General features: G+C 47.3%; 1 long non-coding RNA gene across 1 annotated transcript in view; it reads left to right on the top strand.

Moving 5' to 3' along the window:
* The first annotated feature begins 1,097 nt into the window (after positions 1-1,097).
* LOC120994920 overlaps positions 1,098-16,503 on the top strand; it is a 40,307-nt gene continuing 24,901 nt past the window's right edge. Inside the window, exon 1 of the long non-coding RNA XR_005777500.1 lies at positions 1,098-1,160. This is a non-coding gene — a long non-coding RNA (uncharacterized LOC120994920). The remainder of the gene's footprint in view (positions 1,161-16,503) is intronic.

The following is a 16,503-nucleotide window of genomic DNA, read 5'->3' as shown; positions in this document are numbered from 1 at the left end:
GGTATAGGTTTAATCACAGAATCAGACTTCTATCTGCACGCTAGCGTGTGTCTTAGGTTTTTCTGAATGACACTATCAGTACCTTCAATGTAAGATATCCTTTTTGGGATAGATTTCAAGTAGGCCTCAAATACCAGAAACTAGTTATTTTGAGAATGGCAAATTTGGGAATAGTTTTTCAACCCAGAAAAAAAATTCTATTTTTTAGGCGCTGGGTGACAGGCTCAACTTGCCCCTGATGTAGTATATGGCCAAAAAATAACCACACTGTTGATGGTTAAATGCACTTCGGTGACACAGGCTCAGCCTGCAGCTGATGTAGTATATGGCCAAAAAATAACCAGACTGTTGATGGTTAAATGCACTTCGGTGACACAGGCTCAGCCTGCAGCTGATGTAGGATATAGCACAAAATAACCACACTATTGATGGTTAAATACACTTGGTGATAGCTTGTGCTGGCGCACCACAAGTCACAAAATGGCCGCCGATCACCCCAGAAAAAAAGTGATCTAAAAACGCTCTGGGCAGCCTCAAAAAAGTGAGCAAGTCAATATTAGCACTTCAATGATCCACAGCTGCAGATCGATCACAGAATGAAGTCTTTTGGAGGAGTTAATCTGCCTAATCTCGCCCTAACGTCGCAGCTGCAACCTCTCCCTATGCTTGAATCAGCAGAGTGACGTGCAGCGCTACGTGACCCAAGCTTATATAGAGGCTGGGTCACATGCTGCACTGGCCAATCACAGCCATGCCAATAGTAGGCAAGGCTGTGATGGCCTCTTGGGGCAAATAGTATGACGCTTGTTGATTGGCTGCTTTGCAGCCTTTCAAAAAGCGCCGAACACCGAACCCGAACTTTTACGAAAATGTTCGGGTTCGGGTCCGTGTCACGGACACCCCAAAATTCGGTACAAACCCGAACTATACAGTTCGGGTTCGCTCATCCCTAAATAACACTAGTGTGAAAGTAGCCTTAAGTATACACTGTCTTACTTTCAGGTTGTATTACTAAAGGTGAGTCAGTGTCTTATGTTTTAAAAACTTTACTCTTTACCATTTTAGGTCTTACTGCTGCTAAGCTACTTGTGGACTCGGGACTGAGTGTTGTGGTGCTTGAGGCAAGAGACAGAGTTGGAGGCAGAATACATACTATAAGAGTAAGTATGCGATTTGACAAATATGTGAAAATGTTATAAAAGCCATGAATAGGTTATTGGTTACTTACTCAGGGCCTCCTCCTAACTCCACCATTTATCCCCCCATCAAGATACCATCCCAATAAGACACCACACACTCTGCTTGGATTAAATCGGCCACAGCAGCCGTTTTATTAATAAAATAAATACATCCATAAATAACAATAACATTAAAATTAACATTAACCCCTGACGAGGGAGATCGTAGAAGCCCCAAAATGTTACCATCCACAAGAAGCCAACCTGGCAATTCCATCTTGTCTCCAGCCGTAAACACCAGCTCGGAGACATCAACTGATGGACGCCGCTCAAATCAACCAAGTACCTGAAACTATGAGAGTCCAGCCCCACCATTGAGGCCCTCCCATTTCAAATATCGTCATATACCACCAGCTTCTATGATCTCCCACCGCCAACAACATGACAACTACCCTCAAGCCTGCGCGTTCCTCCACAAACGTTCGATTCCACTCTGCCAGCCCAGAGCCCACAGATCAATGCCCACCGCATTCAGATGAACACCATCCGCTCTCCAAAAACCTCCACTCCCCGCTTCCAAGTCCGTATGCTGCACCGCCATTGCCCCATTACGCTCCATAAACCTCCCAATAGTCCTATTCACCTTTACTCTGGCCTTGTTAATACGCTCCACCGAACGTGCCTCCCTCCAAGTCTTCCGAGCTACTATGTCCGACCAAACCGTCACCATACATAGACCACAACCTCAAAAGATTAAACTTAATATCCTTAATCATTTCCTGATAAGGCCTGACCCCCAAATCGTTACCCCCGACGTGCAACACTAAAATATCGGGGGCTCGATCCAACCTCGCAAATAGGTGCACTTCCCTCAACACGCTCCCCCATAACATACCCCTACTCCCCAGCCACTGCAGCACCGCTTCCTCCCTACTGAACCCAAGCTGCCGCCCCTCCGGTTGCACATCTGCCCGAAGCGCTCCCCAGAAAACAAATTAGTGCCCTAGAATCCACACCAAAACCGCACCTGCAACACAAACAAAAGAAAATTAGTGACAACCCCCCAACTCACCAACCACCCAACCGAACATAAGATTTAAAACGTGACGATTCCCATCTCCCTATCTTCTTGATCACCTCCTCGCTCAAACCTAACCTTGCCGCCTCCGTAGCCGCCCCAAACCTGAAGGAATGACCCATAAAATGCTTAGAGTCCATCCCTAATACCCCCAAACATTTCTTAAACACTGCCACAAACTGAAAACGTGACAAACGACCCGTCCTCGTGCCTCAGCAGGGGCCCCATGTCCCCAAAACTAACGCCCTCCCGGTACTGCCCCAAGCAGCGAACCGGACACAACACACACCCCGGCACCTCGAACAGTGACACACTACAGCCTTTACCTTCCCTATCCGTCTTAGAAACGTGGATCCGCACTACCACCCTATCACTATACAGATCAACATCCCCCCCACACAAACTCCCTGCTCTATTAACACTGGGACACACCAACTCACCCAGCCGAAAAGCCCCCAAAAACGCTAACGAAAAAGCTAATCGAAACAACCGTACCTCACCCACTGACCTACAAAACACACCCACCTGCTCACCAATCCGCAACAATAAAGCGAACGAAACCGTCCGTCTCTGATCCGCCACTCGCCTCCCCCTCCAACACCCCTTCAATACCTGCCTCACCAAAAAGGTCTTCGTAACATCAGGTAGGCCCCTAAGTTTAAACCCGAAGGCCAAACCCGCCATAACCCGATTCACCTGCGCTATAGACCGCCATACTCCCTAAAAACAACACCAACGGAACCTCACCCTCATCGACGCCCACACCCAACTCAGCACACCACCGCTCCCAATCACTCCAAGCCTTACCGTAGGCCACCCAAGTGCCAGCGCTCAAAGACTCCCTCAACAACCCCGCTACTGTACCTCCAAGAGCTCCCACAGAAACTCCGGACAAACCAACCCGACCGCCTCCACCTCCGGGGCGAGCTGCTGAAAACGTTCCCACTGCAAACGAGAAAGAGAGTCAGCCACCCCGTTATCAACCCCCGGCACATGCACAGCCACAATCCAAGCGTTAATTTCCAAACAACATAACACTAACTGCTGCAATAACTTAACCACAGGAGGAGACGACGCCGTCAAAGCATTGATCGCCTGCACCACCCCCAGGTTGTCGCAGTGAAAATGAACCTTCCTATTACGGAACTTATCCCTCCAGAGCACCACCGCCAGTACAATAGGAAACAACTCAAGCAACGCAACATTGCGAACCCAACCCCTCAACACCCAAGGCTCGGGCCACTGTCCTGCACACCACTGGCCATTACAGAATACCCAAAAACCTACCCCCCCGCAGCATCCAAATACAAATCAAAATCAAAACTATCCACCACCTCCCCCAACACCAATGCCCTACCATTAAAGTCCTTCAAAAACATCTCCCAAACCGCCAAATCCCCTTTCAATTCACACCCCAGACGAATAAAATTATACGGGGCAACCACCCCCCCAGTAGCGGACGCCAATCTCCTACAAAAAATGCGCCCCATCAGCATAATCCGACAGGCAAAATTTAACTTACCCAACAATGACTACAAGTCCCGCAAACGAATCTTGTGCACCCTCATTGCACTCCCAACCGCCCACCTCAAATCCTGGACCTTCTCCTCCGGCAACCGACACTCCATCCTAACCGTGTCAATAACGATGAGCAATAAACTCAACTCCGTCGTGGGCCCCACCATCTTCCCTGCCGCCAACGGCACACCAAACAACTCAAAAACAGACTGCAACGTGGACAATAACAATGAGCAAACCCGCGAATCTGCCGGACCCAAGCATAAAAAAGCGTCAAGGTAATGGATAAGTGACACACACCCCGACACATCTTTTACCACCCATTCCAAGAATGAACTGAATGTTTCAAAGTATGCACAGGACACTGAGCACCCCATTGGCAGACACCTATCCACAAAATACCCACCGTCCCAGAAACAACCTAACAAGTGTAAACTATCTGGGTTAACGGGCAACAACCGGAACGCCGCCTCAATGTCAGTTTTTGCCAATAAGGCCCCCGGCCCGAACTTTCGCACCCAACTACCGCCGCATCAAAGGAGGTATAGACCTCTGAACAAAGCTCAAGATCAATACCTTCATTGACCGACGCCCCCTTTGGAAAAGACAAGTGATGAATGAGCCGAAACTTGTTCGGCTCCTTCTTGGGCACCACCCCCAAAGGTGAACCCTGCAAGTCCTCCGAAGGCAAGTCTGCCAAAAGGCCCATCCATCCTACCCAACGCCACCTCCTTAGCGAGCTTCTCCGATACCACCTCCCTATGCTCCAAAGCCGACCGCAGATTCTTCCTAACCCCCAACACCTACTCCACCGGGCGAGACTGAATACTGAAACCATCTGTAAACCCCTTCAGCAAAAATTCTGCCGCACCCCTGTCCGGGTATCTATCTAGGTACCCCGCCATCACGCCCACCCGCACTGGAGTCTGACCCTTTTGCACCAGCCTCACTCCCCCTCTGCTTAACACCCCTGAAACAACGGCTGGCCCCATGACCTCCCCCGCAGGAAGAACATTATTGCTTAAATTTACACTTGGGCCCAAACTTGCAACTCCCCTCATTAAAGAGAAAGCACAATCCCTTGGCCGCTGCCGTTGCAAATCCCGACTGACCTGACCCCCCATGCTCCCCCCGAAGGGCTGCCCAGACCGTACCGGCGCCGTCACCTTCATCCACAACCCGATATCCTTATGGTCCCACCGCATACTCCAATGGACCGCTTTCCTCTGCCGAAACTGTTCGTCATATCTCAACCACCCAGAACCCCCATAAATCCTATACGCCTCCCCTATCGCATCTAAATAACAGAAAAGCGCTGTCCGACACCTTCTCCCCAATCACGCTAGCTAAGATGGCTAACGCCTGTAGCCAGTTCGCAAACGTGCGCGGTATTAGTCTATAACGCCGCTTCTTCTCCTCCTCCCTCTTTGACCCATCCCGCTTCCCCAAGTCGAGATTAAAACGCTCCAAGGGAAGAAGCGAAAAAATATCCACGTATTCCCCATGCCATATCCTATCCCTGACCTCCTGCTTCAAATGCACACCCAGAGGGCCCTCAAAACACACATATACCTCCCCCTGGCCGCATCATCCACCCGCGGCCTGTCGTCCTCACCGCCCGCCTGCGTCTGCACCGATACAGAGGCCGCCGCGACGCCCGAGCCCCCTGTCCCCCCGCCCCCAACAGGTACGATCCACCACGCCTGCAGAGGAGCCCCCCCTGACACACCACTCCAGACTCCACTCCAGCCAAATCACACAATAACCTCCCTTTTGCCCCCCCCCCCGCCAAAACCACTCAGCCCCGAACCCTGCGCCAGCGCAAGAAATGCTCCCAATGCCGCCTCACCTGGCTGCTGGGGCACTGTGAACCCCGCAGCTGGAAGTCCGGAATCCTGACTGAGTGACCCTGATGTCGCTGGAACGACCACTCCAGACGTCCCTCTCCCGCTCGTCCCAGGCATCCCAGCATCCTCCACGCTGGATGCGCTGCGCGCCGAAAACGACTCCTCCTCCTCCTCCTCTTCCCCGTGGGCAGGACCAGCGAAATGCTGTCCGTCAAACTGCTGAGGCCTGTGCACCCCACCTCGCTCCTGGTGCACAGCCTCGTGTCCCCTGCTGCTGCCTCTCCCACGCCGAACAGCCCTCCCCCCCCCACCAAGAGAGGGAAGCCTGCAGTACCAGCTCCAGCCTCCAAGTCACATGCTGCAGGGGACAGGGCACTTGCCACTCCGCCCCTCACTGGGCCCCGCCGCACAATTGGATTCCTCCCATGCCAGGAGGACCATAAATTCTCTTTGCATCCAAAACAACAGAAATGTGAGCCTGCCATAAGTTTTTGGTCCAAAATCAAATTTTTCTAAATTACATAGTCATACCGTTTAGCAACCCTCAGAATGCAGATGGTAATTTCTGATGAGATGTTGCACTGCAGTATATCTTGGAACTCAAGATAACTGCAGATTTATCTGGTGTCGTCTCAATGGCACTGGAAACCTTCATGCCGTACTTAGATAACAGATTTGTTAAGACTTGGCTGATTTCCTTCAGCATTGTTCTTCATACACCTTGCTGCTATATATTACTAACTGTACATATGTTGGAAACAGCACACACATATAGCTAGTAATAGGGACTGCAGTGCTGGCAAGCAGGTAAGAAGACTTGCATAGAAACTTAAATTAGGGATACTAAACCAAGAAAGTAAGAGGACTTGCTAGTAATGTAAATTAGGGAACTAAACCATCTGATATTATTGCCGATAGTTTATGCGCTTATTACTAGCTGCATTTGTGTGCTGTTCCCAGCATATGTATAGCTAGTAATGCATAGTGGCCTACAGCAGGCCATGCACATTAGATGTACAGGATGTTGGAAGAACTTACCGATTTTGGTGGGATCAGCTAACCATGTAATCTCACCTGAGAGCAGATGGCAGGGGAGAGGAGGATCAGAAATCATCCTCCATTGCGACACTTGACCCTCCTCCCACCATGTAGTTACAGGAGGAATAAATTAGATCCTCCTCCAGTTCCTCCTCAGTGTCTTCATGTCCCTTCAATGTGGGCAAAAGGAGGCCCGCATCTAGGGGTCTTGGGTGTGCCTCACCACCCACATGCCCCATGTTGTGCCAGGCAGTCAGGTGCCGCATGGTGACCAGACACTCAGGAAGTCCCGTTGGTCTCTTCAGCCAATGCTGCCCGATAAGTTCAGCTCCAGCGGATGACGTCAGTCAGGGCCCAATGCAGAGTGGCTTGTGTAAATGCCTGCTTCATGTCTAGGTCTTCTGGCATAAGGTTGTGCTTGTGACTATTGGCTGTGGATTCTGGCTCCAGATTCCAGGTAGATGACGCCCTCTGATCTCAGGTCTGGAGGATGGAATTGTATAAAAGGGGCCATTATGGTGGTACTTTGTCTCTGCAAACTTCCTGAAGTAGGAGACAGTACTGAGACTGCTCAGTGTACTGGAACCGTGATGCTAACTGCTAATGTTTCTTTTGTATTTGTTACTTTCTGAGTGACTGGCTGTTGAAGTGATTCCACCTTTCATTTTACAAAGGAGCTGTCAAAAATGAAAGCTGGAATCTGATTGGTTGATATGGGCAAATAAGCCAGTTGTACTTTACCCCAGTTTGAGAAATAACCCCATAAATGTATGGTGTGTTCAGTTAATCTTCCGGAATCTTGCTCTAAAAAGTTAAGTGCAAAACACACAACTAACTTTGCCAAGGTTTTAATTCCTTCCCTTAAAGGGAATCCAAATACAAAAAAAAAACAACAAACAAAAACAACCAACAAAACATAACATCATCTCCTAAGGGTACTTTCACACTAGCGTTTTTGTTATTGAGTTCCCTCACATAGTAACATACCGGTAGTACATAAGGCCGAAAAAATACATTTTTCCACCCAGTTCGGCCTGTCATCCTGCAAGTTGATCCAGAGGAAGGCAAAAAAAAACCCTATGAGGTAGAAGCCAATTTTCCCCACTTTAGGGGAATAAAGAATTCCTTCCCGACTCCAATCGGGCAATCAGAATAACTCCCTGGATCAACGACCCCCCTCTAGTAGCTATAGCCTGTAATATTATTACACTCCAGAAACACATCCAGGCCCCTCTAGAATTCCTTTATTGTACTCACCATCACCACCTCCAGGCAGAGAGTTCCATAGTCTCACTGCTCTTACCGTAAAGAATCCTCTTCTATGTTTGTGTACAAACCTTCTTTCCTCCAGACGCAGAGGATGTCCCCTCGTCACAGTCACATTCCTGGGGATAAATAGATGATGGGATAGATCACTGTACTGACCCCTGATATATTTATACATATTAATTAGATCTCCCCTCAGTCGTCTTTTTTCTAACGTGAATAACCCTAATTTTGATCTTTCATGGTACTGTAGTTGCCCCATTCCAGTTATTACTTTAGTTGCCCTCCTCTGGACCCTCTCCAGCTCTGCTATGTCTGACTTGTTCACAGGATCCCAGAACTGTACACAGTACTCCATGTGTGGTCTGACTAGCTATTTGTAAAGTGGTAGGACTATGTTCTTATCACGGGCATCTATGCCACTTTTGATGCAACCCATTATCTTATTGGCCTTGGCAGCAGCTGCCTGACAGTGGTTTTTGCAGCTTAGTTTGCTGTTTATTAAAATTCCTAGATCCTTTTCCATGTCAGTGTTACCAAGTGTTTTACCATTTAGTATGTACGGGTGACTTGCATTATTCCTTCCCATGTGCATAACCTTACATTTGTCAGTGTTAAACCTCATCTGCCACTTATCTGCCAAAGTCTCCAATCTATCCAGATCCCTCTGTAGTAGTATACTGTCATCTTCAGTGTAAATTACTTTACACAGTTTAGTGTCACCTGCGAAAATTGATATTTTACTATGCAAGCCTTCTACAAGATCATTAATAAATATATTTAAGAGAATAGGGCCCAATACTGACCCCTGAGGTACTCCACTAGTGACAGTGACCCAATCTGAGTGTGTACCATTAATAACCACCCTCTGTGTTCTATCACTGAGCCAGTTACTTACCCACATACAGACATTTTCTCCCAGTCCGAGCATTCTTATTTTATATACTAACCTTTTAGGCGGTACAGTGTCAAATGCTTTGGAGAAGTCCAGATATACGACATCCATTGATTCGTCATTGTCAAGTCTAGAACTTACCTCCTCACAGAAACTGATTAAATTAGTTTGGCATGACCGATCCCTCATGAAGCCATGCTGATATGGCATTATTTGCTTATTTCCGTTGAGATGCTCTAAGACAGTGGTGGGCAACCTTTTTTGTCAACTGAGCCAAATATCGCCAAAACCATGATTGGAATTTCTTTCGAGAGCCACATTTTTAAAACCTAAAATATTGCATCAACAGTACCAGTGAGGACTATTAGGCTCATGCACACGACCGTGTGCCCGCAAAAAAGTAGCGCATGCTGAAGTGAATGGGTCCATGATGCGTGCTGCACACGGCCGTGTGCAGCCCGCATCAAGGACCCATTCACTTCAATGGGTCCAGGATCCGGGCGCACGCACTACTTTTTTGCGGTGCGGAGGCACAGCCAGAAGCACCACGGAAGCACACTGTAGCACTCATATCCCCGATCCTGGACCCATTGGAGTGAATGGGTCCATGATGCGGGCTGCACACGGCCGTGTGCAGCCCGCATCATGGACCCATTCACTTCAGCATGTGCTACCTTTTTGCGGTGCGGGCAGTCGGATGCGGATCGCGAACCCCATTCAAGTGAATGGGTCCGCGATCCTCATGCAGCTGCCCCATGGTCTGTGTCCGTGCATTGCGGACCGCTATTTGCGGTCCGCAGCACAGGCATGGCGCCCTTACATTCGTGGGCATGAGCCCAGAGTGTGTTTTTGAATACTTTTATATGTACTTTCTTTTATTTGGATCTTGATTATTATTTCATTTTATCTTTATAATTTTTTACTTTTCTTAAACTTGTCTGCAGATGTGGATGTAATGTGGATGACGCACTTATGGGGGATATCTGTGGATGACGCACTTATGGGGGATATCTGTGGATGACGCACTTATGGGGGATATCTGTGGATGACGCATTTATGGGGGATATCTGTGGATGACGCACTTATGGGGGATATCTGTGGATGACGCACTTATGGGGGATATCTGTGGAGGGCACATATATAGCATCTTATGCTATATATGTGTCATTGACACATATATAGCATAAGATGCTATATATGTGCCCTCCACAGATATCCCCCATAAGTGCCCTCCACAGATATCCCCCATAAGTGCCCTCCACAGATATCCCCCATAAGTGAGCCATCCACAGATATCCCCCATAAGTGCCTTCCAGTAAGTAATGTATTAGTGGGGGGAAGGAAGGAGGCAGGGACACTTGCGGTGGGGCCGGTGCACACATCGGGGGCAGCTCCTACCTTTCTGCTGCAGGACATTTCGTTCCTCCTGAGCGGCGGCCTCTTCACCACTCCACCCCTCCTCACAGTGGGCAGCCGAACTAGAGCCGCGCTGCCCGCTCTTCTGCTGCTGTGCGCAGCGTGACATCTCACCCTCCGTCATGCGCCTCCTGCCCCGCCTGCCTGCTTCATTCATAAAGTGGAAGGAGCAGACAGACGGGGCAGCAGGCGCATGACGGACAATTTACAAGCAGCTTGAACGGCGCGATATGGCTGCGTGGCCGCCCACCCGCCAGCCCAGTGGCGTAGCGTAGGTTGCCAGCACCCGGGGCAAGCCAAGTATTGCGCCCCCAACCTGTGACCACGCCCCTTTTTACAAATAATGCAGTAGATGTCATCTGCAGTCCTATGTAACACCACAGGTAACACAGGGATAACTCTGAGTACAGATAATGTAGTAGATGGGTGTGAGCCCCAGAATTCAGGACACGCACAGTGTGACCTGAAGTCCGGGGCCAGGCGTCGGCAGTGTGGCCCAAATTCTATATCCACCCCCCCAAACAGATATTTGTATGGACATAACATACATTGCTATGAAAAATACAGGAGAAGACCGCACCATACCTGTTACATCCAGTGACCTCTCCTGTGATGTAGACTTTCCTCAGCATCTTCATTCGGAGATAGGACCGCCATGACACCTTCTTTCAGCCACGTCTCGTCTCTGTAGAGTTTCACAGAAAATGTTTGGGATTTCTCACTTTACTATCATCCTCAGATAACAGACCTCCCCTCCCCCGAAGTGCCCATAACTATAATGCCCTCTGTATAATTATAATATATACTGGCCCCTCTATATTATTATTATTATTATTATTATTATTATTTCCTCTTCTGTATTAATATTATTATTAAAATGGCCCCCTCTGTAGTATTATAGTAATAATTATGCCCCCCTTCAGCATACAGTCCCATGTAAGATACAACCTTCCCCCTGCCTTCAGCCCCTCCAGCATACAGTCTCATGTAAAATACATCACTCCCCGCCTTCAGCCCCTCCAACATACAGTCCTATGTAAATAATATCACACTCCCTCTCTTTGCCATCTGCCTTCAGCCCCTCCAGCATACAGTCCCATGTAAGATACTTCACACCCCTGCCTTCCAGCCCTCCTTGCACAGTCCCAGCTACTTTCACACTTGCGTTTGGGGCTCCGCTTGTGAGCTCCGTTTGAAGGCTCTCACAAGCGGCCCAGAACGCATCCGTCCAGCTACCAATGCATTCTGAGTGCATGCGGATCCGCTCAGAATGCATCAGTCTGGCAGCGTTCAGCCTCCGCTCAGCAGGCGGACACCTGAACGCAGCTTGCAGCGTTCGGGTGTCCGCCTGGCCGTGCGGAGGCAAGCGGATCCGTCCAGACTTACAATGTAAGTCAATGGGGACGGATCCGTTTGAAGTTGACACAATATGGCTCAATTTTCAAACGGATCCGTCCCCCATTGACTTTCAATGTAAAGTCTGGACGGATCCGTCTGAAGCTACTTTCACACTTAGAATTTTTTCCACAATATAATGCAGACGGATCCGTTCTGAACAGATCCCAAGTCTGCATTATATGAGCGGATCCGTCTGAGCAGACATCAGACGGACCCGCTCTTAACGCAAGTGTGAAAGTAGCCTAATAAAATGCATCATTCCCCCTGCCTTCAGCCCCTCCAGCATATAGTCCCATGTAAGATACAACCCCCCCTCTGCCTTCAGCCCCTCCAGCATACAGTTCCATGAAAAACACATCACTTCCCTGCCTTAGCCCCTCCAGCATACAGTCCCATGTAAAATATCACCCCCCCTGCCTTCAGCCTCTCCAGCATACAGTCCCATGTAAAACACATCACTTCCCTGCCTTAGCCCCTCCAGCATACAGTCCCATGTAAAATATCACCCCCCCTGCCTTCAGCCTCTCCAGCATACAGTCCCATGTAAATAATATCCCCCGCCCCCCGATTCCTTCTCCCTTAAGCCCCTGCAAAAAGCCCCCCCAAGTAAAAATAACAGACAGTCACTATTCTCCTCCACATACTTACCTTCACACTCTGCTCCTGCTCTGTAGAATCTACCGCACATTGTTAGGCCACGCCCCCTGGACGACGAGACTCCGCCTCTTCCCTTGACATCATCATACCTCCCAGGATCAACTACATTCTCTTACACTACGCTCACTCTACTGCCTCATAGGCTTCAGGCTGAAACCTATGAGGAAGAACGGAGGGGACGGGAGCCATAGGCTCCCATGACCCTCATTGAAGTGTTTGCCGCCTGGCGCCCCCTGCAATTTTGCGCCCGGGGCAACGGCCCCCCCCACGCTACTCCCCTGCGCCAGCCCGAACCAAAGAGCCGCAGTGAAGGATCAAAAGAGCCGCATGTGGCTCGCGAGCCGCGGCTTGCCGACCACTGCTCTAAGATAGCATCTCTTACCGGCCTATAGTTTCCAGGCTCTGTTTTTGGACCCTTTTTGAATATTGGCACTACATTTGCCATGCGCCAATCCTGTGGGACATTCCCTGTCAGTATAGAGTCTGCAAATATCAGAAATAACGGTCTGGCTATGACATTACTTAATTCCCTTAGGATACAGGGGTGTATGCCATCTGGTCCTGGCGATTTGTCTATTTTAATCTTTTTAAGTCGCTGTTGTAAGTCTTCCTGGGTCAGACAGGACACTTTTAATGGGGAATTTATTTTTACATTCAGCATTTTATCTGACAGTTTATTTTCCTCAGTGAATACATTGGAGAAAAAAATATTTAACAGGAGCTCAATACCGGAAAAAAATGACAGTTTTATCCTAATGCATTCTGAATGGAAAGTAATCCATTCAGTATGCATCAGGATGTCTTCAGTTCAGTCCCTCTTACGTTTTTTGGCCGGACAAAATACTGCAGAATACTGCAGTTTTCTCTCAGGCCAAAAATACTGATTACTTGCGCAGACCTTTAAAAATGCAAACAAAATTAATACCGGATCCGTTTTTCCAGATGACACCGGAGAGACGTATCCGGTATTTCAATGCATTTGTCAGATGGATCCGTACCAAAATGCATTCTGTCCTGTTTGGTTGCGCTCCCATCGCGGACAGCGTTTTTCTGTCCGCGATGTGGTGCGGAGCAAGACGGATCATTCCGGACACACAATGTAAGGCCTCTTTCACACGGCCGTTTTTTTTTCCCGTTTACTGGCCGTTTTTTGCGGTCCGTATACGGAACCATTGATTTCAATGGGTCCGCAAAAAAAACGGAATGTACTCCGTATGCATTCCGTTTCCGTTTTTCCGTTTTAACATAGAACATGTCCTATATTTGGCCGCAAATCACGTTCCGTGGCTCCATTAAAGTCTATGGGTCCGCAAAAAAACGGAATGCATACGGAAGTGCATCCGTATGTCTTCCGTATCCGTTCCGTTTTTTGCGGATCCATCTATTGAAAATGTTATGCCCAGCCCAATTTTTTCTATGAAATAACTGTATACTGTATTTGCCATACGGAAAAACGGAACGGAAACAGAAACACAACGGAAACAAAAAACGGAACAACGGATCCGTTTAAAACGGACCGCAAAACACTGAAAAAGCCATACGGTCGTGTGCAATAGGCCTAAGTAGGGATGAGCGAACCCGAACTGTATATACATTTTCGTAAAAGTCTGGGTTCGGTGTTCGGCGCTTTCTTGGCGCTTTTTGAAAGGCTGCAAAGCAGCCAATCAACAAGCATCATACTACTTGCCCCAAGAGGCCATCACAGCCATGCCTACTATTGGCATGGCTGTGATTGGCCAGTGCAGCATGTGACCCAGCCTCTATATAAGCTTGGGTCACGTAGCGCTGCACGTCACTCTGCTGATACAAGCGTAAGGAGAGGTTGCAGCTGCGACGTTAGGGCGAGATTAGGCAGATTAACTCCTCCAAAAGACTTCATTCAGTGATCGGTCTACAGCTGTGGATCATTGAAGTGCTGATATTCAATTGCTCACTGTTTTTAGGCTGCCCAGAGCGTTTTTATATCACTTTTTTCTGGGGTGATCGGCGGCCATTTTGTGGCTTGTGGTGCGCCAGCACGAGCTACCACCAAGTACATTTAACCATCAATAGTGTGGTTATTTTTTGCTATATCCTACATCAGGGTCAAGCTTTCATCAAGTGCATTTAACCATCAATAGTGTGGTTATTTTTTGGACATATACTACATCAGGGGCAAGTTGAGCCTGTCACCCAGCGCCTAAAAAATAGGCCTCACATTTATATTCATCTAAATCTGTACTGTTTTAGCTGGTCAAGTTATTGTTTGTGACCGTCAAAGCACAGATTTTGTTCTGGGTTGAAAAACAATTCCCAAATTTGCAATTCTCAAAATTTGTGGTTTCTGCTGTATCAGGCCTACTTTAAATCTATCCCTAAAAGGGTATATTAGATTCAAGGTGCTGATAGGGTCATTCTCAAAAACTTAACACACACGCTACAGTGCAAATCCAAGTCTAATTCTGTGATTAAACTTATACCTGTCACCCAGCGCCTAAAAAATAGGCCTCACATTTATATTCAACCAAATCTGTACTGTTTTAGCTGGTCAAGTTATTGTTTGTGACCGTCAAAGCACAGTTTTTGTTCTGGGTTGAAAAACAATTCCCAAATTTGCAATTCTCAAAATTAGTGGTTTCTGCTGTATCATGCCTACTTTAAATCTATCCCTAAAAGGGTATATTAGATTCAAGGTGCTGATAGGGTCATTCTCAACAGGCTAACTTACAGGGTTATCGCGTGATTTCTCAAAAATTGTTTTTTCGCAGGGGAGCATGTTTTGGGACCCCCTGATCATTCTGGACTATAACGTTTTGTATGGGATTTCGGGGTGACCTGAAGTCGGTAATCTGTGCCATATATGGCGCAAACCCCCAAAGACTAACTCGGCCAAAATTGCTCAGATTTTTGTGAGTCGATGTGGAGTGGAAACTTCGCGCAACCCTTAGCTTAAGTTTCCGTTTTGCAAACAATCGCACAGACGGTGACCGTTTTTCAACGTTTTTCACATTTTGCCAAATTTGGCAACCAGTTGAGAAAAAAAAAAAAAGTTAGAATTTTTTAAATCTGAAGGTGAAGTTTCGAAGGGCCTTCGAAGTCGAGCGTTTTGACACTTGACTCACTCCGTTGCCTTAAAGGGCCCCTGCGCAATATGCAAATTTAGCCGACTAAAAGCCGCGTTTTCCAAAACCTACTTGTGTTTTAGGGCCAATAACTCAAAAACTATGCTTCTTAGACACATTAAATTTCCCACAGACACAGAAGACACAAGCTCAAACTTCCATTCCAATTTCCGTGAATTTTGGACAAAAGGGGACCGCGCAGGAATTTTTACATGAAGCCTCATTTTTAACTACTTATGATTTTATGCGCTTTATGTTTAGTATTTTTCAAAAACTATAAACCACAGACATGTGAGATCTTTTCCCACATATTTAGGACACCCTGAAGTACATTTATGCCAAGTTTTGTCATCCTACGCTCTATAGTTTTTACGCAGCCCCCTATTGAATCTTGCTTTTTCGCCTTATAGGCAATTTTGAGGATAATGGCGATTTTTTTTTTTCTCAAAAACGCTGCGGCGTAGAGGCTTGAAATTAATCACAGTTGTTCAACATATTGTAAAGTACTAGCATGAAAAAATTCAGACTTCTATCTATAAAGCATTTTGAAATGCACATTTTGAAATGCACCTCTGATAAAAGCAATTTCTTACTGATTTCCCATGTTAAAGCATAGGCCCCACTAAAACACATATATCTCACAAACAAAAAGTTAAAAAAATCTATAACTTGCAGGTCTTAGAGGTATAACCTTCAAGCATTGTAAAGGGTTTTACTAAGTTGCCTTTGGGTTGTGAGATATTTGGATCAGAACCAGAGCAATTTTCCCATTGACAATAATAGAAAAATCATAAAAATTATGCCCCACTTAAGCACTCATATCTCCCTAGCCAAAGGTCCTAAAAATCTAAAACTTGCAGATATTAGAGAGCAAGGTAGGACCTTTATGCTGTGTAAATGGTTCTTCTGGGTTCTTTTTGACCTCTGAGAAGTCTGGATCAGAACCAAATCAATTTTCCCATTAACATTAATAGGAAAATAATAAAAACTAGGCCCCACTTAAGCACTCATAACTCACCAACTGATAGTCCTTAAGATTTGAAACTTGCAGGTGTTAGAGGGATAGGTATCTCCTTCAATCGTTATAAAGGGTTTGACAGGGTTCCCTTTG

This window comes from Bufo bufo, chromosome 3, assembly GCF_905171765.1.
Source record: "Bufo bufo chromosome 3, aBufBuf1.1, whole genome shotgun sequence".
In the NCBI taxonomy this organism is placed as follows: domain Eukaryota; kingdom Metazoa; phylum Chordata; class Amphibia; order Anura; family Bufonidae; genus Bufo; species Bufo bufo.
The sequence above is the reverse complement of the archived record's forward strand: the minus strand, read 5'-3'. Positions and strand labels throughout refer to the sequence as shown.